This window comes from Oncorhynchus masou, chromosome 6 (assembly GCF_036934945.1).
Source record: "Oncorhynchus masou masou isolate Uvic2021 chromosome 6, UVic_Omas_1.1, whole genome shotgun sequence".
Lineage (NCBI taxonomy): Eukaryota > Metazoa > Chordata > Actinopteri > Salmoniformes > Salmonidae > Oncorhynchus > Oncorhynchus masou.
Genome location: NC_088217.1, coordinates 82,421,327 through 82,444,579, shown reverse-complemented (window position 1 = coordinate 82,444,579; position 23,253 = coordinate 82,421,327). Strand labels below are relative to the sequence as shown.

Genomic DNA, 23,253 nt, shown 5'->3' with positions numbered 1-23,253 from the left:
AAATTCAGTGATTCTTTGAAAAATACAGTTTTAAATTATTTTCAGAGTTGACTGGCAAATGATCATAGAATCTTGACATTGTTTTGAATACTGCTATGCTCCGATCAGACCACCATTTTGATTCCCCACATGCAAATCAAATGCCTTGTCCTAAGGTACCAGAGCAGGTGACATGGTCACCCGGACTCTATTGTCATCCAGAATAGACCACCTGAGTCAAATAAAACTTACAATGCATTTTATTCTGTCACCTTGTGTCACCTATTGTTTAAGCTGTGAGTGATGTGGGTACCAGTGTCCTCAGTAAAACTAAGTTCCTGACTACATGAAGGGATCAGCTTTCCAAAGTTGTCCTGATGAAGGTAGATTCCATAGAATGACATATAGAACTATAGGATGTGTATGGTAGATGCTATTAGGGTCTTACTGGCCAGTCTCTTTCAACTTGGGAACTGTCTATACTTCATGTTCCCTTGTCAAGCTTTTCACTCTCTTCATAAAACAACAATCAACCAATCCCTAACTGACTAACCTGCCCCTGGGCACTTGAAACAAGTTACCCCCCCCTCTCTGCTTCCCCTCTCCTTCCTCTCTCTCTATCTCCACGGGGACAGTCCCAGACTCCTTAGGGATCAGTTCCCTGACAGGACCATCTGGCCAAGTGTGTGTGTGTGTGTGTGTGTCATTAGGGGTAGGTTAAATTTAGCAGCGAGGCAGATATCTGCATGCCAGGTCCTATCTGTCCCTTTACCCCCTCCCTCGCTCACTCTCTCCTTCCCTCCCTCCCTCTCTCTCTCCTTCCCTCCCTCCCTCTCTCTCTCCTTCTCTCCCTCCCCAGTCATTTCTCTCCACTGCACCACACTGTCCTTCTATCCAGTCCTCTATCACAGCAGCATCTCATTCCCCGTCTTTCTGTCTCTCTCTCTCCCAGGCACGCTCCTTCTCTCCGTCATATCGGCGGGAGAGTGATTCACCCCCCTCCTCCTCCCCCATCGCTCGAACTGGATTGTACAGACAGAGGCAAGCTGAGGACACAGGAGAGGAGAAAAAGGGCTCGATCAGGGAAGGAAGACGTGGAAACACTACACACTGGATAACATTTCCTCTGCTGGCAGGGGACTACAGAGCAACACAGTGACATTGCAGCAGTAGCAGCAAGCAGCGGTCTGGACTACAGCTTTGACTCACCGCTCTCTGAGGTAAGACTGGTTGTCAGCTACACGCTGCAGCTAAACCCAGAGAGGGAGGTCAAACTACATGGACTTCTCTCTCTGTACCCATGACAACCCTCTTTGTCTACACTATTTAATTCAGTTTATCATGTGCATTCTGCAGTGTATGGAGACAGGCTGGTGTTGGGAGGGTGTTGCTGTGACGGTGTTGTGGCTAATCAGACAGGGCAGGTAGACTGCATGAAGGGAACATGTCGTGACCACATAGACCACTCTGCTCACTGTTGTATTCTTAAGTGAGGTCAGCTGAGGGAGTTGGTTTACAGATCCACTATAAATCCTATTGACTCCTGTTGATTTGACATCTTTGCATCATTACTGATGTTTTGGGTGCATATCTGCATGAGTATTGATGTTATGTTTGTGTATCTGGATAGAATATTGTACTGAAAAAAAGGTGCTTTCCAGAACCGAACGGGTTCTTCGGCTGTCACCATAGCATATCCCTTTGAAGAACCCTTTTGGTTCCAGGTGTAATGCGTTTGGGTTCCATCTTGAACCATTTCCACAGATGGTTCTACATGGAACCCAAAAGGGTTCTACCTGGAACCAAAAATGGTCATCCAATGGGGACAGCTGGAAAACCCTTTTGGAACCCTTTTTTCTAAGAGTGTAGATCAGTTTCCAGTCAAACATAATCCCATGTGATTGACTGCAGCTAATATGAACATATTTATCGATTGTCAACTGAGAAGTGCAGGAAGTTACCACCTAGTCCACTGGGCAATAGTTACGTTAAGTTCTGATTACGTTCTAGTCAATTTCCTTACCTCACATCAAAGACAAAGATCAACAAAGCTGGCCTATGGATGTTCTACATTGAAGTGGTACAGTGACAGCAGCAGGGTATTTCCTAAGGGCAGCGGGTCCAGGCTCAGGGCCCTGTGCGTCTCAGATCCCCAGGGGGCTGTGGGGGATATGGAGGGGCCGAGCCAGATGGGGTTATCAGGCCTTCACCTAGCAGCTCTGTTTTGAACGTGTCGCCCCAGAGCAGGGAGAGGGAGGCGGATGCCTGGCCGTCATCAAAACATTTTAGCAGCAACCAGATTCTTCTGGCTGTGAATCAGACTGGCGCAAACAAGGCGCCCAAAACAAGCCCCTCTGTGTTTGGTCGTCATTTCTCAAGCTAGAGCAGATCATTCCCACGTTTAGAGTAGCTCATTTAGTGGGTACAGTATGGTCAATATGTGACCCAAGAGGAGTCGGTCGTTCAGGGTTCCTAACCTAAAGACCATTAAAACTCCTTCAACATTGTTTACATTTATGTTATCAATTCCCAGGAGGCTCCAGGGTTTGGCATGGCAACCCTACAGTGGTAAAGCACATTGGATGTTTGTGTAACATGAAAAGGACCACATCATCTTCGGTGACAGTACAGACCTTTTAGGTTGATCCCTCTTGCCTTAAGTGTGAACATTAACGATCACCAAATCATTCGGCGTCATCGCCTACCTTTCTCCTCGTGGACATACTTTCTATAGTTCAGACATTTATGTCAATCCCTCCAGTGTTGAGTCTGAACATTAGAGGTCATCAATCCATGCAAACAACAGGAATGGTCTGTGTCTGTCTTCCTTCATCTATAACCTGCCGAAGCTCCATGCTCCTCTCTAGACTTGCCCCTGATAAGCCCAACACTAAACCTAAACCCAACACTAATCTGTGCTGTAAGCAAATATTTGACCTGACAGAAGGACACCCAGCAATGCTCCATATGAACTTTTAAAAGGCCTGAGACCCAACAGAGTGGTGTGTGAGTCCAAGCGACAGGCTAACACATACAACCAGGCCTGACCTGAAATACTTTAAGAAATGAGGAGATGGGTCATTGGATTCATATTAACGACCATTATGTATGTTGCCTGTATGTTGTCAATGGACCGTGCAGTGCATTCTGGGTACAATCCCACAAGGAGTGCCCTCCTTCAAGGAGTCAATGGGAGTACATTGGGTGCGAGCTCCAAAATCCAACATTAGCATGAATTTCGTGAACAATAAACACAACATTACAAATCTTTTCTGAGATGTGAGATAATTAACTTGTTCTCTGTAATATTATATAACTTTGAAATACTATTGAGGACAATAGGCAGGTTTCTCGACTCATACCTTCATACCTTTTTATTATTACATCTTTTACTTTTTTATTATTTCTCTATTTTCTTTCTCTCTGCGTTGTTTGGAAGGGCCCGTAGGCATTTCACTGTTAGTCCACACCTGTTGTTTACGAAGCATGTGACGAATGCAATTTGATTTGATTCAATTTTGATTAGACTTTTAGAAGGGATTGCTTGATGATTAGCTTAGCAACCGCATGACAACATGAACATGATTGGTTGTCTGCTGGGTGGGGCAGCATAGTACTTTCCTCTATTCATTGGCCAATGAGTTTCCCATCTCCTCATTTCTTAAAGTATTTCTGGCATGGCATGGCATGGCCTGTCCGTGGTGCCTCCTCAGGCGTTGTAATCTGACTGTAAGCCTGGGATGTGGTGAGACAGCTAGGGCCTAGGGAGGGTCTGAGGGTGTGTGGATGTAGTGAGACAGTTGGGCCTAGGGAGGGTCTGAGGGTATGTGGATGTGGTGAGACAGCTAGGGCCTAGGGAGGGTCTGAGGGTGTGTGGATGTAGTGAGACAGCTAGGGCCTAGGGAGGGTTTGAGGGTGTGTGGATGTAGTGAGACAGCTAGGGCCTAGGGAGGGTTTGAGGGTGTGTGGATGTGGTGAGACAGCTAGGGCCTTGGGAGGGTCTGACAGTGTGTGGATGTGGTGTGGCAGCTAGGGCCTTGGGAGGGTCTGACAGTGTGTGGATGTGGTGTGGCAGCTAGGGCCTTGGGAGGGTCTGACAGTGTGTGGATGTGGTGTGGCAGCTAGGGCCTTGGGAGGGTCTGACAGTGTGTGGATGTGGTGTGGCAGCTAGGGCCTTGGGAGGGTCTGACAGTGTGTGGATGTGGTGTGGCAGCTAGGGCCTTGGGAGGGTCTGACAGTGTGTGGATGTGGTGTGGCAGCTAGGGCCTTGGGAGGGTCTGACAGTGTGTGGATGTGGTGTGGCAGCTAGGGCCTTGGGAGGGTCTGACAGTGTGTGGATGTGGTGTGGCAGCTAGGGCCTTGGGAGGGTCTGACAGTGTGTGTATGACAGTGGCTGGTAAAACTTTAAATCAAAGGTCGGGCTCATAGTAATGGAACAGTATCAAACCGTCATTAATATGAGCTGCCCTCCCCTCACCAGCCTCCCCTGGTGTATGCCCAGGTTACATGTGAAGTCCCAGTAGGAGTATACAGTATGTGTGGGATGAACAAGGGAGACAGGGGGGTGAGGAGAGAGGGATCAAGGAACAGCTGAATCAGCAGAGCCCAGGGGTTTGGGCTTATAAATTCCATTGGGCCATTTGTGCAGTGATGGATTGGATGGGGAACTGATGCAGTGTTGAGCCCATGGTCCCGTTGAGATTGTTACCTTGGTTTGGCACTGGCATGCTCTGCCGTCTGGTTCCTTCAGTGTGATTGACAGTTTGGGGGAAGTGGGGCAGTAATCAGTACATCAGACTGACAAGCATTAGTCACACCTCCTGCTGTCTAGAGCTAGAGGGGAATTGGGTTAGTGATCTGTTTACCTTCAGAGCTGTGTGTTGTGTGTGTGTGTGTTTGTGCGTCCGTGCAGGTATCAAATGAATACATGAACAGGTACAGCTGATGCTGCTGTGAGGCCAGATATGAAGCCATGTCTGCAGGCAGTGAGATCTTCACGTTACTGCCACCATCAGTCTGTCTCATTAACATGTGCTGTGAGGCCGTGGCCCCTAATACCAACCATGGCTGTAGACTCCTCCCTTCTTCCCCTCAGCCAAATCCCTTCACTAAGGGTTTAAGGGGGGCTGACCGGGGTGTTTGCCAGGCTTCATCAACACTTCATCTGTCTCCTCATGACAGTAGTTGGATTCTGCAGTAACACTTCTTTGGCCCCAATTGCAGGTGAACTGAAACCACACAGGGAGTTTCTTCAGAAAGTTGACACAGGTGTTGACTGCATTAAAACTGACATACCCCACAAGCTGCCCCTCCTACTGCTGTGGACATTGATACTGTGCATGCAGGCTTTTGTTCCAGCTCAGCACAACCACAACCACACCTACGGTACCAGTCAGAAAATTGGACACACCTACTCATTCAAGGGTTTTACATTATTTTTACTATTTTCTACATGATTCCATGTGCTATTTCATAATTTTGATGTCTTCACTATTCTACAATGCAGAAAATAGTAAGGGGGGGGCTGGTCAGAGAGACGGGGGCTAGAGGGGCCGGGCTAGTCAGAGAGATAGGCGCTAGAGAGGGGGTTGAGATGGGGGATGGTCAGAGAGACAGTGGCTAGAGAGGGGCCGGGGTTGAGATAGGGGCTGGTCAAAGAGACGGTGGCTAGAGAAGGGGTTGAGATGGGGGATGGTCAGAGAGACAGTGGCTAGAGAGGGGGTTGAGATGGGGGATGGTCAGAGAGACAGTGGCTAGAGAGGGGGTTGAGATGGCGGCTGTAGGGGGGTTGACCAGTGCCAGTGGGACCCGAGCCAAGCACATGTAGCTCCCCAAAGAGCAGCGAGGTTGCTTCCTTTTTAGACCAGGTATCCTGTTTCCTCACAGAATGCCACTGGTGTAGTCTCTGGGAAAAGAGCTCTCTATATATATATCTGAAGAGAAATTCTAATGTTGTTCACCCCCACATCTCCTCCTCCTTCTGCCTGCCAGCCACAACGTTGTGCCTTGCTGCACATTGAAGTTAAATATCAGCATGTTTATTTTTAATCCTCTATTTGTCATTTAGAATCACAGCATAGCTTCAAGCTGCACTGCAGTCGTTGAATCTGTGGGTTGAAGGAGAATTTAGAGCTGTAGGGACGTTTCTCTCCGCAGTTAGAGAATATGTAGGGAGGCAGAGAAGTGAGTTGTTTACTAGTCCCTCTTGAGACCTTCTGGCCTAGCTACCAGAGTGACCATGAGCTCTGTTAAAACAACCTGCACTGCAGTATTTACACAGTTCAACATTCCTTTTTCCCTACAATCAAGTCAAATCACACAATGGTCTTTGGGTAGTGCGTTGTAAAAACAGCTGATAGACTCCTCTCACAGACAGGTAGAAATAGGTACACTCTTAGAAAAAGTGTGCTATCTAGAACCTAAATGGGTTCTTCGCTGTCCCCATAGGGGAACCCTTTGAATAACTCTTTTTGGTTCCAGGTAAAACCCTATGCGGTTCCATGTAGAACCTTCTGTGGAAAGGGTTCTACATGGAACCGCATAGGGTTTTACTTGGAACCAAAAAGGGTTCTTCTAAGGGGACAGCCGAAGAACCCTTTTGGAACCCTTTTTTTCTAAGATTGTACAGATTTCAGGATGAGACAGGTGTATGTAGTGGTAGTGATCGGGCTTAAGTAAACCAATATACACATTAAATGGTTGGTCTGATTGTATCCTGCTCAGACTCCTAAAGCCACAGAGCAGGTGGGGAGCATTGGCCACTCGCTGCGTCTATACACAGTACATTAGGCCTGGAGTGATGGATGAGTGTCCGTGCTGCATTAGACACTCAGCAGCAGATGAAAAGGCCTCATTTTTATGTCTGAAAGTGCCGTACATGTGGAATCCTATAGCTTTGGTGTTACAGGGTGAATCCCCAGCTTCTAAACTTGTCAGAGGAGGCTGGACCTGCTCAGCCTGAGGTCTAGAATAAGCCTGATGTGAGACATATTGCTGGTGAGCTAGTGAATAAAGAAGGGATTAGGTTTTAGGCTGATTGGATGAACCATTTCTGGATTGAACATCTATAGTGCATTCGGAAACTATTCAGACCCCTTCAATTTTTCCACATTTTGTTACATTACAGCCTTATTCTAAAATTGATGAAATTGTTTTTCCCCTTCATCAATCTACACACAATACCCCATAATGACAAAGCAAAAATAGATTTTTAGACATTTTTGCAAATTTATAAACAGAAATATTTTATTTAAATAAGTATTCTTATGAGATTCAAAACTGAGCTCAGGTGCATCCTGTTTCCTTTGATCATCCTTGAGATGTTTTTACAACTTGATTGGAGTCCACCTGGGGTAAATTCAATTGATTTGACATGGTTTGGAAAGGCACACACCTGTCTATATAAGGTCCCACAGTTGACAGTGCATGTCAGAGCATTAACCAAGCCATGAGGCCGAAGGATTGGATAAGACGGCACAAGTACTGGGTTTCCTGCTAAATGTGAGCTAGTGAAAGAATAAAAGGTCATTGAGTTCCAATTGGTGAGTTCCAATTGGTTAAAAACAGCCCCACTGGTTGCAGTGGCCCTTGTTGTTGTCCCGTCTATGACATCACGTCGCTAGGGACGGTCATACTAAAAATGACAGAGAGCGTATCTTGTCACAGCCACAGCTTGTGCCACTCTGGAACTCATCAAATGTCAGGAGCAATTATCAGGCTATTTTCTCCCCCTAGAACATGTTCCCCTCAACTGTTCCCTTCTTATTTAAGGCTACTGATTGACTGAGGCATGTTACACACACACAACACTGGATATGAGCTCTGGCCTCCAGGATACAGCATGGTGCAGTGTCAGCCTGGCATGAGGCCCAGAACTGAGCTACCCATGAGGTGTGAGGAGGGTACAGTACACCGTCTGTCTGCCATATAGTCCAGTTAGACCTTATAACAGGCTTAAGCTATGGTCCAATCTCTCTTAGACTGCAGCTTTTCTCCACATCGTCTTTCCCTCAGGATACTAGTAAAGGAAGTAGGGCACAGTGGTGTGGAACACTCAGATAGAAATATATTTAGTAGAACAGACATGGCTCTATTACATGTAGAGTAAGGAATCTTGTCAGCTCTTTTTTTGACATGTCTACCTGAATGTGTCCCAAATGACCTGCTAGGTGGTTTTGGTAGTTAGGGGCTCGCTGTTGGTAGCTGTTTTGTTTATTTGGATCCTCATTAGCCTTTGCAGAAGCAGCATCTACTCTTCCTGGGGTCCACAGCTATATCAATACCACAACAGATCACTTAGATCTACAGCCATGCTTCGCCAGCTAATCATTGCCAGGAATAATCAACCTGGGCCCGGTTTCCCAAAAGTGTTGTAATTTAGGCTTACGAGCGTTTTAACGATGCATCTTTCCTACAACGGCAGACGTCAAATAAGTTTCCAAAAAAACACCATGCAGAGAGAACGTTCGCTAAGTGCGTCATTGAGGCATGGGTTGATACTGATAGGATCGAAAGGCAACGCTGCTCTCGGAACAGCTTTCTCTATTCAAATCTTACCTTAACATTCTAGTTATTCCACAGTACTGACAACAGATCAGCTCCTAGAAAGATATCATCACCTATGGCTGCAAATATTAGGCAGCTTATTATAATGCTTACTCTTTAATAATGCACTAAATCAAGATTTGGCACATCATTGCACACATGTTGTTACACATCATGAAATATATTGAGACAAATTACAGACAGTGCATACAAGTATCAAAATAGAACTAAATTGATTGAACATTAAATGTATTGCAATATGATTTACATAGGCCTATAGCCTACTGTAGGCAACTTTGTATTTGTAGTGAAGTTATCAGCAGTCACAGAGAGACAGATAAAACATGGGATTCTATGTTTAGCGGAGATCTTCTGTGTATAAAGTGACTTGGGAGGGCAAAAAAGCATCTAACGAAGCACTGTTCACCGGACGTGCTACCTGTCCCAGACCTGCTGTTTTCAACTCTCTAGAGACAGCAGGAGCGGTAGAGATACTCTGAATGATCGGCTATGAAAAGCCAACTGACATTGACCCCTAAGGTGCTGACCTGTTGCACACTATACAACCACTGTGATTATTATTATTTAACCCTGCTGGTCATCTATGAACATTGGAACATCTTGGCCATGATCTGTTATAATCTCCACCCGGCACAGCCAAAAGAGGACTGGCCACCCCTCATAGCCTGGTTCCTTTCTAGGTTTCTTCCTAGGTTCTGGCCTTTCTAGGGAGTTTTTCCTAGCCACCATGCTTCTACACCTGCATTGCTTGCTGTTTGGGGTTTTAGGCTGGGTTTCTGTACAGCACTTTGAGAAATCAGCTGATGTAAGAAGGGCTTTATAAATACATTTGATTTGATTTGACTTAGCTGTTCTACGAGTGGTCTGAGGTGGTCGTTAGATTAAGAGTGTTTTCAAGTGCAATGTTAATAACAATGTTTTTGGGAAACAGCTCAGAGATTTAACGATGCTCCTACAATGCTTTTGGGAAACCGGGCCCTGGTGTTTTCCATCTTAGATTTGTTAGCGTAAAGGTTCAAATCTCCAAACAGGAGACTCCAGCCAGTGTTAGTCAATACATTACGGTCAATAGAAGTGAGTGGTTTTAAATAGCCAATCAATTCCCTCTTTCCCAGCGAGTCAATCAATGAGGAGATGCTTAATACTTAACTAATCACCATCAAGGGGGAAGAGTGACATCAATTGTGACCTCGACAGCTGGTCAATGGCCTAATTGGTTACCTCAGCCTGCTGTGCTAGCAAATAACAATATGTGTTATTCTTAGTAAAGAGTTCAAAGCTTATTGAACTGATATTGTAGCTGTCCAAATTCTCAGATACATGAGATTTCAGTCTGACAGACAGACAACTACCCTTGAGGGTCTGTTGTCGTGAGCAACAGTGAGCTAACATTAAGGGCCTTTCGGGTGGCGTAGTGGTTAAGGGCGCTGTACTGCAGCGCCAGCTGTGCCACCAGAGACCCGGCCGCGACCTGGAGGTCCGTGGGGCGACGCACAATTGGCCTAGCGTCGTCTAGGTTAGGGAGGGTTTGGCCGGTAGGGAAATCCTTGTCTCATCGCGCACCAGCGACTCCTGTGGCAGGCAGGGCGCAGTGCGCGCTAACCAAGGTTGCCAGGTGGACGGTGTTTCCTCCGACACATTGGTGCGGCTGGCTTCCGGGTTGGATGGCGCTGTGTTAAGAAGCAGTGCGGCTTGGTTGGGTTGTGTATCGGAGGACGCATGACTTTCAACCTTCGTCTCTCCCGAGCCCGTACGGGAGTTGTAGCGATGAGACAAGATAGTAGCTACTACAACAATTGGATACCATGAAATTGGGGAGAAAAAGGGGCAAAAAAATGAATGCATTGTAAACTTTGTCATGCTTTTTCCATGACCAGGTGAATCCAAGTGATCGGTTATATTGATGTCACTTGTTAAATCCACTACAATCAGTGAAAAACGCAACTTTGGAAACCTAATGCTAAGGTACCAGAGGTCAATGAGACATTGACATTATCATCGGGGCAGAAAACATTGTGACGTTTGAGTGTGTATTTTTCACATGCAATTTACAAATAATGTACATGTATTTTATTTATTTATCTATATGATAAATACATTTTCCCAATATATTTAAATATATTAGGTATATATATTTAACCCCCCACCCCCTCCCCCGTAGTGGGGCGGATCGAGTGACCCTAATTATAACAGGCAGCGAGCCGTTGGGCAGGCATGGATTACAGAGAGATCATCCCACCTCAAGTCTGGGCACATAAACACACCTTTATTTAACTAGGCAAGTCAGTAAGAACAAATTCTTATTTACAATGCCGGCCTTACAGAAGGCTAAAGGCCTCCTGCGGGGATGGGGGCTGGGATAAAAATATATAGAGATTTTTTTTTTTCCCCAGCCCCCGTCCCCGCAGGAGGCCTTATATATACACTATATATATGTATGTAGGACAAAACACACAACAAGACAGACAACCCAACATGACATAAAGAGAGCCCTAAGACAACAACATAACAGGTGTGACGACCCTCCCACTCTGTCTGCCGTATTCTCTCTTTGTTGTTTCCTTATTAGGATGTCGGTGGGCGGAGTTGGGAGGGTCTTCAGATCCATGGGAAACACCTGGGCCCGGTGTCTCCCGGGATAAATACACCACTTCCCCATTTATGGAGGAGAGACTCTCCATGCAGACACCTTTTATGGATTTTGTTGTGTTTCTTGGTGGTTTTTGAGCTGTTTGCGTTAGCATATTTTCAACACCCTGCATTATCACATTCATGCATGCAAAACACTCACTTACACTACTGATTACACACACTATTGTATATTTTCCTTAGTTGCTTTAGTTAATAAATATATATTTTGTTACACCTTATCTCCACGTTGTCTCCCTTTTGTTACGGGCTTTGAGCCGGTTCGTGACACAGGGCAGCAACACAACATGACAACAACATGGTAGCAAAACAACATGGTAGCAGCACAAAATATGGTACAAACATTATTGGCACAGACAACAGCACAAAGGGCAAGAAGGTAGAGACAACAATACACCACGCAAAGCAGCAAGCACAGAGGCTTAATAACGGCAACACGAGCACTGCAGCATTTAGCACAGGCTAGGCTAGCCCCACTCCAACAGCCATCACAGGCTAGGCTTGACCCACTCCAACAGCTAGCACTGCAGCATTTAGCACAGGCTAGGCTAGCCCCACTGCAGCAGCCATCACAGGCTAGGCTTGACCCACTCCAACAGCTAGCACTGCAGCATTTAGCACAGGCTAGGCTAGCCCCACTGCAGCAGCCATCACAGGCTAGGCTTGACCCACTCCAACAACTAGCACTGCAGCATTTAGCACAGGCTAGGCTAGCCCCACTGCAGCAGCCATCACAGGCTAGGCTTGACCCACTCCAACAGCTAGCACTGCAGCATTTAGCACAGGCTAGGCTAGCCCCACTGCAGCAGCCATCACAGGCTAGGCTTGACCCACTCCAACTGCCATGGAGCATATATGCGTGAAGGCTAGGCTAGCTCCAGCTAGCAGGACCGAATTAGCAGCATGGTTAATAGCCATAGCCGCTTCTTGCTCAACAGACTATAAACTGTGGGACATGTTCAGGACGAAGCATAGAGATGGTTCACATTTCTTGGAGCCATTTCTCTTTTTCTGGGCTTTCATGACTCCTACTGAGCAGAATGAATCCAGGGATATTTTATAATCTCGTGTGGGTATTTTGTGTAGGCCTGATGTTTACTGAGAAGGAAGTGACCATTGCAATATAACCTAGTTGGCCTCTTCACATATGAGCCTTTCAACTGTGAGGGTTGCCTGATAACATAACTGGTCTACATTCCTAGCATCAATGTGTTTTTTGTTTTTTTTTAACCTTTACTTTACCAGGTATGTTGACTGAGAACACATTCTCATTTATAGCAATGACCTGGGGAATAGTTACTAGGGAAAGGAGGCAGGACGAATGAGCTAATTGGAAGCTGGGGATGATTAGATAGTCATGATGGAATGAGGCTCAGATTGGGAATTTAGCCAGGACACCAGGGTTACCACCCCTACTCTTATGAGTAGTGCCATGGGATCTTCAGTGACCACAGAGAGTCAGGACACCCATTTAACATCCCATCCAGAAGACAGCACCCTACACAGGGCAATGTCTCCAATCACTGCTCTGGGGCACAAGGATATTTTTTTTTTAGACCAGAGGAAAGTGTGCCTCCTACTGGCCCTCCCATCCAGGGACCGACTCGGACCAACCCTGCTTAGCTTCAGAGGCATACCAGCAGTGGGATGGATGCAGGGTGTATGGGATGCAGGGCAGGTTGTATGGTATGGAGGTCTAGCTGAATTTCCACCATTACTTCTCTCCTCTTCCATACTGGAGCTCCACTTCTTGTTTTACATGTTTCCTTCCCCTTTCCCCAGTAGGGGGCATAAAGCTGCAAGCTAAAGTCTGAAAAATGGAACTTGAAGTTTTTGACATCAAGTGGACTAATTGGATTATAGTATGCTTAACTTTTTCTAGTATTCTTAGATTCTTAGAAAGGGCCTGGTATTCTAAGTCCATTGGTTAGCACACAGTGCCATTACATTCATTGTCCCATATCGTACGATGCCGGAAGCACCAAAATCCTGAGGATATATATAGATAGGCTATCATTGTAAGATTGAACGTGGGCGGAGAGGCATACCATGCTTTTATGGGAGAAATAGACCAGAGAAACGGACATGGGACCCTTTCAAGGGGAGACAACAGACAAGACTGTGAAGGGTTACAAGGTGTCACTCCTCTCCAATAGATGAACGGTCAGAAAGAGTCAACCAGAAACACTGAGAGATTAGAAAATCCGACAAAGAGGGATTTTCAACCTCCGCAAACAGATTGTTGTGTATACTTCAGTTGGTGTGACGACGAGAAGGAATCAACTGACTTGTTGTGAGGTCACTCGGAGTCATAAGGTCATAGTGGTATGTATCTTTTAATTTCGTATTTGATTTGATTTGATTTCTCAGGTCACGGTGAGTCAGGCTTAGACATGAACAGTTACAGGACGTGGTGAAAGGAGGAATCACCATTCAAGAGGGATCTAGGCTGTATCAGACACACTGACAATCTGACGACCAGCCTAATGGACCCTATAACCCATTTCTGCGTTCTTGTCAGTCCTTTGTCAGAGACACTGATCTAAGGTCAGCTTTGCATTTCCTTCCCTTATGGTGAAGGTAAGAATTCGGGAAAAGTCACTAATCCTAAATCAGTGTTTACAGGTGCCTTCTGCCCAGAACTGCCAGAGAGGATGGGCTCATTGGGAGGGTCATGATACCTGCATAGTGCCTTTAGAATGATGTTATCTTACTCAGTGCTGCTGTGGCGCTTGTGTGCAGGATAAAGGACAAAGTCCCAAAAGTTACAAATTGCTGCCCTCTGCAGGTTATCCTGTAAAAAGCATCACCAGAATGTAGAGCTTTAGGCCAATGCATTTTTTTTAACGTTTCAGTAATTTAGCAGAAGCTCTTATCCAGAGCGACTTCTGTAGTGGGGCATTTTTGTACTGGTCTCCCATGGGAGTCGAACCCACAACCCTAAAGTTGCAAACACCATCCTCTACCCACTGTTCTACAGGGGTGGATTGAGCACTCTATGGCGTGAGCACTCTTCTTTCTGCATGGGAAAACAGTATAGAGAACGCTACAACTCAAGTTTATCCTGTAGGCTGCCCTACAGTATGTCAGACATTTGAGAGTAACATTTACCATGGCGATTTATGATAGGCGATCATTACCATTGCTGGCTCTACATAGCTTAGTGACATCTCTATAGCTATATGAGATGGCGCCAACAGACATGGCAGCTCTGCTTCTAGCTCCTAAGAAATTCTGCAGTATTGTAAAACAAATGTTGTGTTATCTCTTACATTATTAGCCCAGAAAGTTTTTTTGTGTTAGATTTCTAATTCCATTATTTTACAGTACATTCGCAAAGTATTCAGACCCCTTGACTTTTTTCAACATTTTGTTACTTTACAGCCGTATTCTAAAATTGATTAAATTATTTATTTTTCCCTTATCAATCTACACACAATACCCCATAATCACAAAGCAAAACAGGTTTTAGATTTTTTTGCAAATTTATAACAAAAAACATAACTACCTTATTTACATAAGTATTCAGACCCTTGCTATGAGACTCAAAACTGAGCTCAGGTGCATCCTGTTTCCATTGAGCATCCTTGAGATGTTTCTACAACTTGATTGGAGCCCACCTGTGGTAAAGTCAATTAATTGGACATGATTTGGAATGGCACACACCTGTTTATATAAAGGTCCCACAGTTGACAGCTCATATCAGAGCAAAAACCAAGCCATGAGGTCAAAGGAATTGTCCGTAGAGCTCCGAGACAGGATTGTGTTGAGGCACAGATCTGGGGAAGGCTACCAAAACATTTCTGCAGCATTGAAGGTCCCCAAGAACACAGTGCCCTTAAATGGAAGAAGTTTGGAACCACCAAGATTCTTCCTAGAGCTGGCCGCCCGGCCAAACTGAGAAATCAGGGTATAAGGGCCTTGGTCAGGGTGACCAAGAACCTGATGGTCACTCTGACAGAGCTCTAGAGTTCCTCCGCGGAGATGGGAGAATCTTCCAGAAGGACAACCATCTCTGCAGCACTCCACCAATCAGGCCTTTATGTTATAGTGGCCAGACGGAAGCCACTCCTCAGTAAAAGGCACATAACAGCCCACTTGGAGTTTGCCAAAAAGTACATAAAGACTCTCAGACCATGAGAAACAAGATTCTCTGGTCTGATGAAACCAAGATTGGTATTTTTGTATTCTATTAGGATCCCCATTAGCTGTTTCAAAAGCAGCAGCTACTCTTCCTAGGGCCCACACAAAACATGACACATTACATAATACAGAACATTAATAGACAACAGCTCAAGGACAGAACTACACACAAACTATCTAGGTCAAATAGAGGAGAGGCTTTGTGCCATGAGGTGTTGCTTTATCTGTTTTTTTAAACCAGGTTTGCTGTTTATATGAGCAATATGAGATGGAACGGAGTTCCATGCAATAAGGGCTCTATATAATACTGTACACTTTCTTTAATTTGTTCTGGACCTGTGGACTGTGAAAAGAACCCTGGTGCCATGTCTGGTGGGGTAAGTGTGTGTCTCAGAGCTGTGTGTAAGTTGACTATGCAAACAATTAGGGATTTTCAACACATTAATCTTTCTTATTAAAAGAAGAAGTGATGCAGTGTCTCTACTCAACTCTTAGCCAAGAGTGACTCGCATAGTATTTATATCAGCCCTCTGATTACAATGAAGAGCAAGACGTGATGCTTTGTTCTGGGCCAGCTGCAGCTTAATTAGGTCTTTCCTTTCAGCACTCGACCACACAACTGGACAATAATCAAGATAAGACAAAACTAGAGCCTGCAGAACTTACTTTTTGGACTGTGGTGTCAAAAAAGCAGAGTATCTCTTTATTACAGACCTCTCCTCATTTTTACAACCATTGAATCCATAAGTTTTGACCATGACAGTTTACAATCTAAGGTAACGCCAAGTAATTTAGTCTCCTCAACTTGTTCAACAGCCACACCATTCATTACCAGGTTCAGTTGAGGGAATGATTAGTACCAAATACAATGCTTTTAGTTTTAGAGATTCTCAGGACCGGTTTATTACTGGCCACCCATTCCAAAACAGACTGCAACTCTTTGTTAACAGTTTCAGTGACTTCATTAGCTGTGGTTGCTGATGCGTACAGTACATACATACATACATACATACATACATACATACATACATACATACATACATACACACACACACACACACACACACACACACACACACACACACACACACACACACACACACACACACACACACACACACACACACACACACACACACACACACACACATATATACATACATGCACATATATACACATATACATGCACATACACATATACACACATAAATACATACACACGCGCGCACACACACACACACACACACCATTACATATAATTATTATTATAATACCGGTGTCAATAAAATTAAGAATAGTTGTAAACAAATTAATAAGAATGGAATAAGATTGCACATAAAATAAGTACTATACTATCTATGGAGTAAGGAATGGAGAGTACCAGGCTGGCTGCACCAGTAAAGTTCATCATGATGTGTCTTCTGCCCCGGGATGGGGGGCCCATGTGGTGATAGAACATCCCAGATATTCACACCCAACCTGGTGAGTCTTGTCTGCGACCGCCAACCGCTGTGTTGATATGCCAGTGCTCCGGGCCGGTGGAAGTGGATATTTCCCTGAGAAAGCATCACGCCTGCTGGTCCCAGATAATACTGTATGTGCTTCAGCCAAATATTGTAATATAGCCTGGTCCCAGATCTGTCCCAGATATATACAGTGTGCTTCAGCCAAGTCCTCTGCTCTGACTACTGTTGTCATGTTTGGCATCACCATGAACGAACATAACAGAGAGGATCTATACAGATCTGGGACCAGACTCTTTGTACCGTATTCCGTAAGAAGAGACCCAACATTAATGGCCATGACCTGAAAACATACTGTGTCTGTCTCCCCATCCCTCTACAAAAACACATCCATGGAAAATCTAGGAACATCTGTCTGTGTCAGTACTCCTGAGGGTTTGGCAGCTTCCTCCCTGGGCTCTGGTGTCAGCTGCCTGCAGGGTGTGAAACCAGGGGGTGGTGGGTGTCACTACCTGACACCTCTCATCAAAATCACCTGCATAAATTAAAAGGTACAGTGTGTTGCTAAAGATGATATTGCGGTTTTCCCCCATTGCCAACTAATGAAACAAGAGTCAGTATCAAATATACTGTATGGAAGAGCACACTCACAGAGATAGACAGAGACAGATTCATGAATACCAAAGTTCAAAAGTACAGTACAAGGCAATACGTTTATACTTTATAGACTGAAAATTACAGAGCAGAGCAGTACATAAACAGACAAACATACACACAAACCCATTTTTTTTTATTTTTTTTTTTACCTTAATTTTACTAGGCAAGTCAGTTAAGAACAAATTCTTATTTTCAATGACGGCCTAGGAACAATGGATTAACTGCCTGTTCAAGGGCAGAACGACAGATTTGTACCTTGTCAGCTCGGGGGTTTGAACTTGCAACCTTCCAGTTACTAGTCCAACGCTCTAACCACTAGGCTACCCTGCCGCCCCACACCAACCCATGCACCAACCCTAGGTCCTTCTGCATTCCTGGTCGGTCATAAAAAGTGAGATTGGAGTTTGGCATCTGGCCCAGACCATGAGATCATGTGATATATTCCCCATGGCAACCACTACACCTCAACATAAGCAGACAGACTGACACACGCACGCATGGATGTCTTCCCAGACAGACCCCTCAAGCCAAACCTGTCAGGACCTCTGTGTAGAGGTGTCTTTTCTGTCTTTCCTCTCCTCCCAGGGGGACGTAGCCCTCCGTCCCTCTGTCAACAGCTTGTGTCATGCTACTTGAGCGAGGCCTGAGACTCTAAACAGATTCCTCTATTTGTTTTGGCCGCTGCGTGGGAGTTCGACGAGGAGGAGGAGGTTTGGATGTTTGCATCCAGCACAGAGTTGTGTTGTATTTTCATGTCTTGTAATTCATCATCAGGTTTCACCCCTCGCCCTTTCTCTTTCTGGGGACCCTTAGGACTGTGTTGCACTAATGCACGTGTCATATGTCACTGTTTGTCTACTCTGTACGCATGAAGTTGGGATCATTCTTGGTATGAGTTGTAGCCATGCCGGCTTGAAGGTTATGTTTTAATTCAATGCGCTATACTGTAGGTGTGGTGACAGAAATTCTAATGTAGTGACGCAATATACTTCAAGTTAAAGTCCACTCATGACAATCTCAAGAGGCCCTCCTGCAAATTAAAACATTTAAAAGTCAACACTTGGTTATCTCTAGATAACTAAAGTTGATTTGATTGCATCACTTGGAGCACTGCAAAGCAGTGGCTTAGTATTTACACTCCCTGCTATAGGCCCACACGACAGCAACGGAAATATAGGTCTACAACAACGTCATATATAGAGGTGTTTTAGAATAGCATACTTTATGGCCGTACTAAACCATCCTGTTCGCCTGACCCGCTCCTGAACATCTCTCTGGTCAGCGTGGAGGAATTACAGCCGTGTGTCCCCAGCAATTGATTTATCTCAGAGTTGTGGAATTCCCAAATGAGTTCTCTGTTGTAGCAGGAAACTCAGGGAACGGTTTTATTGCCCAGCGCCCCATCCACCTCAGAGTCTGAACTGTGATCGCTGCACGTAACCAAGGAGATCACCCTGCTGTTTGTAAACAATACATACAATACATTAGGGGCTGGCGCTGGAAAGAAAAGCCTGTAGGCCTTTCCCACTTTCAAGTTCACAGTATTTGGAGAGAAAAGTAGCCCTTATTCGCTACACGCTAATAACCACACAAGCACAAACACTAACTGATATTAACACTAACTTTAACATACTAACAAGTGTAGATAGTTGGCATGTTGGAATTCAGGATGGGAATATCCAGATGATTAAGAAACTCCATAGGCAGAGCTATAAACAGTTTGGAGGTCGTACTCCGTGCATGACTGTGGTATGCACAGTGTCCCGGGCCAAGGATCTGGTGTGAAATACTTTAGGAGAGTGATAAAGCTGAGTCATGGAGTAGAGTATAAAGCATCATGGATGATTGATGATGGTCAAATACAGAAGGACAAGTAAGGTGACATCAAGGCCACGCCGCGGCTGCTAACTGTCCTGTATCACTAGGTTATACCTTGGCTGCTAACTGTCCTGTATCACTAAGTTACACATCGGCTGCTAACTGTACTGTATAACTAAGTTACACATCGGCTGCTAACTGTCCTGTATCACTAAGTAACACATTGGCTGCTAACTGTCCTGTATCACTAAGTAACACATTGGCTGCTAACTGTCCTGTATCACTAAGTTACACATCGGCTGCTAACTGTACTGTATAACTAAGTTACACATCGGCTGCTAACTGTCCTGTATCACTAAGTAACACATTGGCTGCTAACTGTCCTGTATCACTAAGTAACACATTGGCTGCTAACTGTCCTGTATCACTAAGTAACACATTGGCGGCTAACTGTCCTGTATCACTAGGTTACGCCTTGGCTGCTAACTGTACTGTATCACTAGGTTATGCCTTGGCGGCTAACTGTCCTGTATCACTAGGTTATGCCTTGGATGCTAACTGTCCTGTATCACTAGGTTATGCCTTGGCTGCTAACTGTCCTGTATCACTAAGTTACGCCTTGGCTGCTAACTGTCCTGTATCACTAGGTTACACATCGGCTGCTAACTGTCCTGTATCACTAGGTTACGCCTTGGCTGCTAACTGTACTGTATCACTAAGTTACGCCTTGGCTGCTAACTGTATTGTATCACTAAGTTACGCCTTGGCTGCTAACTGTATTGTATCACTAGGTTACGCATTGGCTGCTAACTGTCCTGTATCACTAGGTTATGCCTTGGCTGCTAACTGTACTGTATCACTAGGTTATGCCCTGGCTGCTAACTGTCCTGTATCACTAGGTTATGCCTTGGCTGCTAACTGTCCTGTATCACTAGGTTACAAATCGGCTGCTAACTGTACTGTATCACTAGGTTATGCCTTGGCTGCTAACTGTCCTGTATCACTAGGTTATGCCTTGGCTGCTAACTGTCCTGTATCACTAGGTTACGCCTCGGCTGCTAATTGTCCTGTATCACTAGGTTATGCCTTGGCTGCTAACTGTCCTGTATCACTAGGTTACGCCTCGGCTGCTAACTGTCCTGTATCACTAGGTTATGCCTTGGCTGCTAACTGTCCTGTATCACTAAGTTACGCCTTGGCTGCTAACTGTCCTGTATCACTAGGTTATGCCTTGGCTGCTAACTGTCCTGTATCACTAGGTTATGCCTTGGCTGCTAACTGTCCTGTATCACTAGGTTACACATCGGCTGCTAACTGTACTGTATCACTAAGTTACTCCTTGGCTGCTAACTGTCCTGTATCACTAAGTTACACCTTGGCTGCTAACTGTACTGTATCACTAAGTTACGCCTTGGCTGCTAACTGTACTGTATCACTAAGTTACGCCTTGGCTGCTAACTGTCCTGTATCACTAGGTTATGCCTTGGCTGCTAACTGTCCTGTATCACTAGGTTATGCCTTGGCTGCTAACTGTCCTGTATCACTAAGTTACGCCTTGGCTGCTAACTGTCCTGTATCACTAGGTTATGCCTTGGCTGCTAACTGTCCTGTAATACTAGGTTACACATCGGCTGCTAACTGTACTGTATCACACTAGGAGACCACAACGTACACACACCGGTGTATGTGTCTGTGTTTGTCTGTGTCAGTGCATAGGTCAAGTCAGAGAGGATAGGCAGGGATGAATCTCCCATTGTCCCATTGTGATAAACAACAATACAACGTGAAGCAGAGAATACTAACAGTCTTAACAAACTGAGGATGGGAATCTGTTACCTCCGGCATTTAGACTGGATGGATAACATCCAGTAACAAATAAGCGATAGCTCTCGTAAATCATTGCACAAAAAGGTCATCTACAATAACATAGTTGAACAACTGACATGAATGATCATTTATCCACCCCTGCCTGCATTCAGGCTTCTTACACAATGCTCTGAGTCTGAAAGAGAGGGAGAAGAGTAATCCGATCTGGTTTTACATCGCAGTGACTTTCTAGTGCTCTCTTTCCCAGACTTACAGTACATTGTGTTGTTGCATACCATACTGTCTGTCCTATTCTTAGACCTCTCTAGTTCCTGATCATGTCTCCTGAGAAAAATGCTACAGCTACACTATGGAAATGGAACACTGGAATGTGCAATTAAAGGGTACAAATGCAAGTGCTGAAATGGCTGATAAAAGTGATGTAACTCTGTGTGTTGGATGTATCATGGTGTCCATCAGCTGACACCCCTAGATCAGTGTCAAACTCATTCCATGGAGGGCCTAGTGTCTGCTGGTTTTTGGTTTCCTCTTTCAATTAAGGCCTAGACAACAAGGTGTGGGGAGTTCCTTATTAAATAATGACCTCAATTCATCAATCATGTACAAGGGAGGAGCGAAAACACGCAGACACTTGGTCCTCTGTGGAATGAGTTTGACAACTGTGTTTTAGAGATTTCAGGATCAGTTGACTGTGGTGTGTTATCTAAACAGAGGGATTAGAGAGTAGCCTATATGATCAGATATCCAAACAGATGGATTAGAGACTAGCCTATATGATCAGATATCCAAACAGAGGGATTAGAGACTAGCCTATATGATCAGATATCCAAACAGAGGGATTAGAGACTAGCCTATATGATCAGATATCCAAACAGAGGGATTAGAGACTAGCCTATATGATCAGATATCCAAGCAGAGGGATTAGAGACTAGCCTATATGATCAGATATCCAAACAGAGGGATTAGAGACTAGCCTATATGATCAGATATCCAAACAGAGGGATTAGAGACTAGCCTATATGATCAGATATCCAAACAGAGGGATTAGAGACTAGCCTATATGATCAGATATCCAAACAGAGATATCCAAACAGGATTAGAGACTAGCCTATATGATCAGATATCCAAACAGAGGGATTAGAGACTAGCCTATATGATCAGATATCCAAACAGAGGGATTAGAGGGTAACCTATAGTTAGATATCTAAACAGATGGATTAGGGGTAGCATATATGATCAGATATCTAAACAGAGGGATTAGAGGGTAACCTATATGATCAGATATCTAAACAGCGGGATTAGAGGGTAGCATATATGATCAGATATCTAAACAGAGGGATTAGAGGGTAACCTATATGATCAGATATCTAAACAGAGGGATTAGAGGGTAGCATATATGATCAGATATCTAAACAGAGGGATTAGAGGGTAACCTATATGATCAGATATCTAAACAGAGGGATTAGAGGGTAGCCTATATGATCAGATATCTAAACAGATGGATTAGAGGGTAGCATATAGTTAGATATCTAAACAGATGGATTAGAGGGTAGCATATATGATCAGATATCCAAACAGAGGGATTAGAGACTAGCCTATATGATCAGATATCCAAGCAGAGGGATTAGAGACTAGCCTATATGATCAGATATCCAAACAGAGGGATTAGAGACTAGCCTATATGATCAGATATCCAAACAGAGGGATTAGAGACTAGCCTATATGATCAGATATCCAAACAGAGGGATTAGAGACTAGCCTATATGATCAGATATCCAAACAGAGGGATTAGAGACTAGCCTATATGATCAGATATCCAAACAGAGGGATTAGAGACTAGCCTATATGATCAGATATCCAAACAGAGGGATTAGAGACTAGCCTATATGATCAGATATCCAAACAGAGGGATTAGAGGGTAACCTATAGTTAGATATCTAAACAGATGGATTAGGGGGTAGCATATATGATCAGATATCTAAACAGAGGGATTAGAGGGTAACCTATATGATCAGATATCTAAACAGCGGGATTAGAGGGTAGCATATATGATCAGATATCTAAACAGAGGGATTAGAGGGTAACCTATATGATCAGATATCTAAACAGAGGGATTAGAGGGTAGCATATATGATCAGATATCTAAACAGAG

At 44.6% G+C, this 23,253-nt stretch overlaps 1 protein-coding gene across 2 annotated transcripts in view; it reads left to right on the top strand.

Moving 5' to 3' along the window:
- The first annotated feature begins 812 nt into the window (after nt 1–812).
- Nucleotides 813–23,253, top strand: part of LOC135542795 (filamin A-interacting protein 1-like) — a 79,971-nt gene continuing 57,530 nt past the window's right edge. Inside the window, exon 1 of one of the 2 annotated variants that reach the window (XM_064969998.1) lies at nt 813–1,199. The gene's annotated coding sequence lies outside the window, so the exon portion shown is untranslated. The remainder of the gene's footprint in view (nt 1,200–23,253) is intronic. The other variant, XM_064969999.1, reaches the window with a different exon arrangement.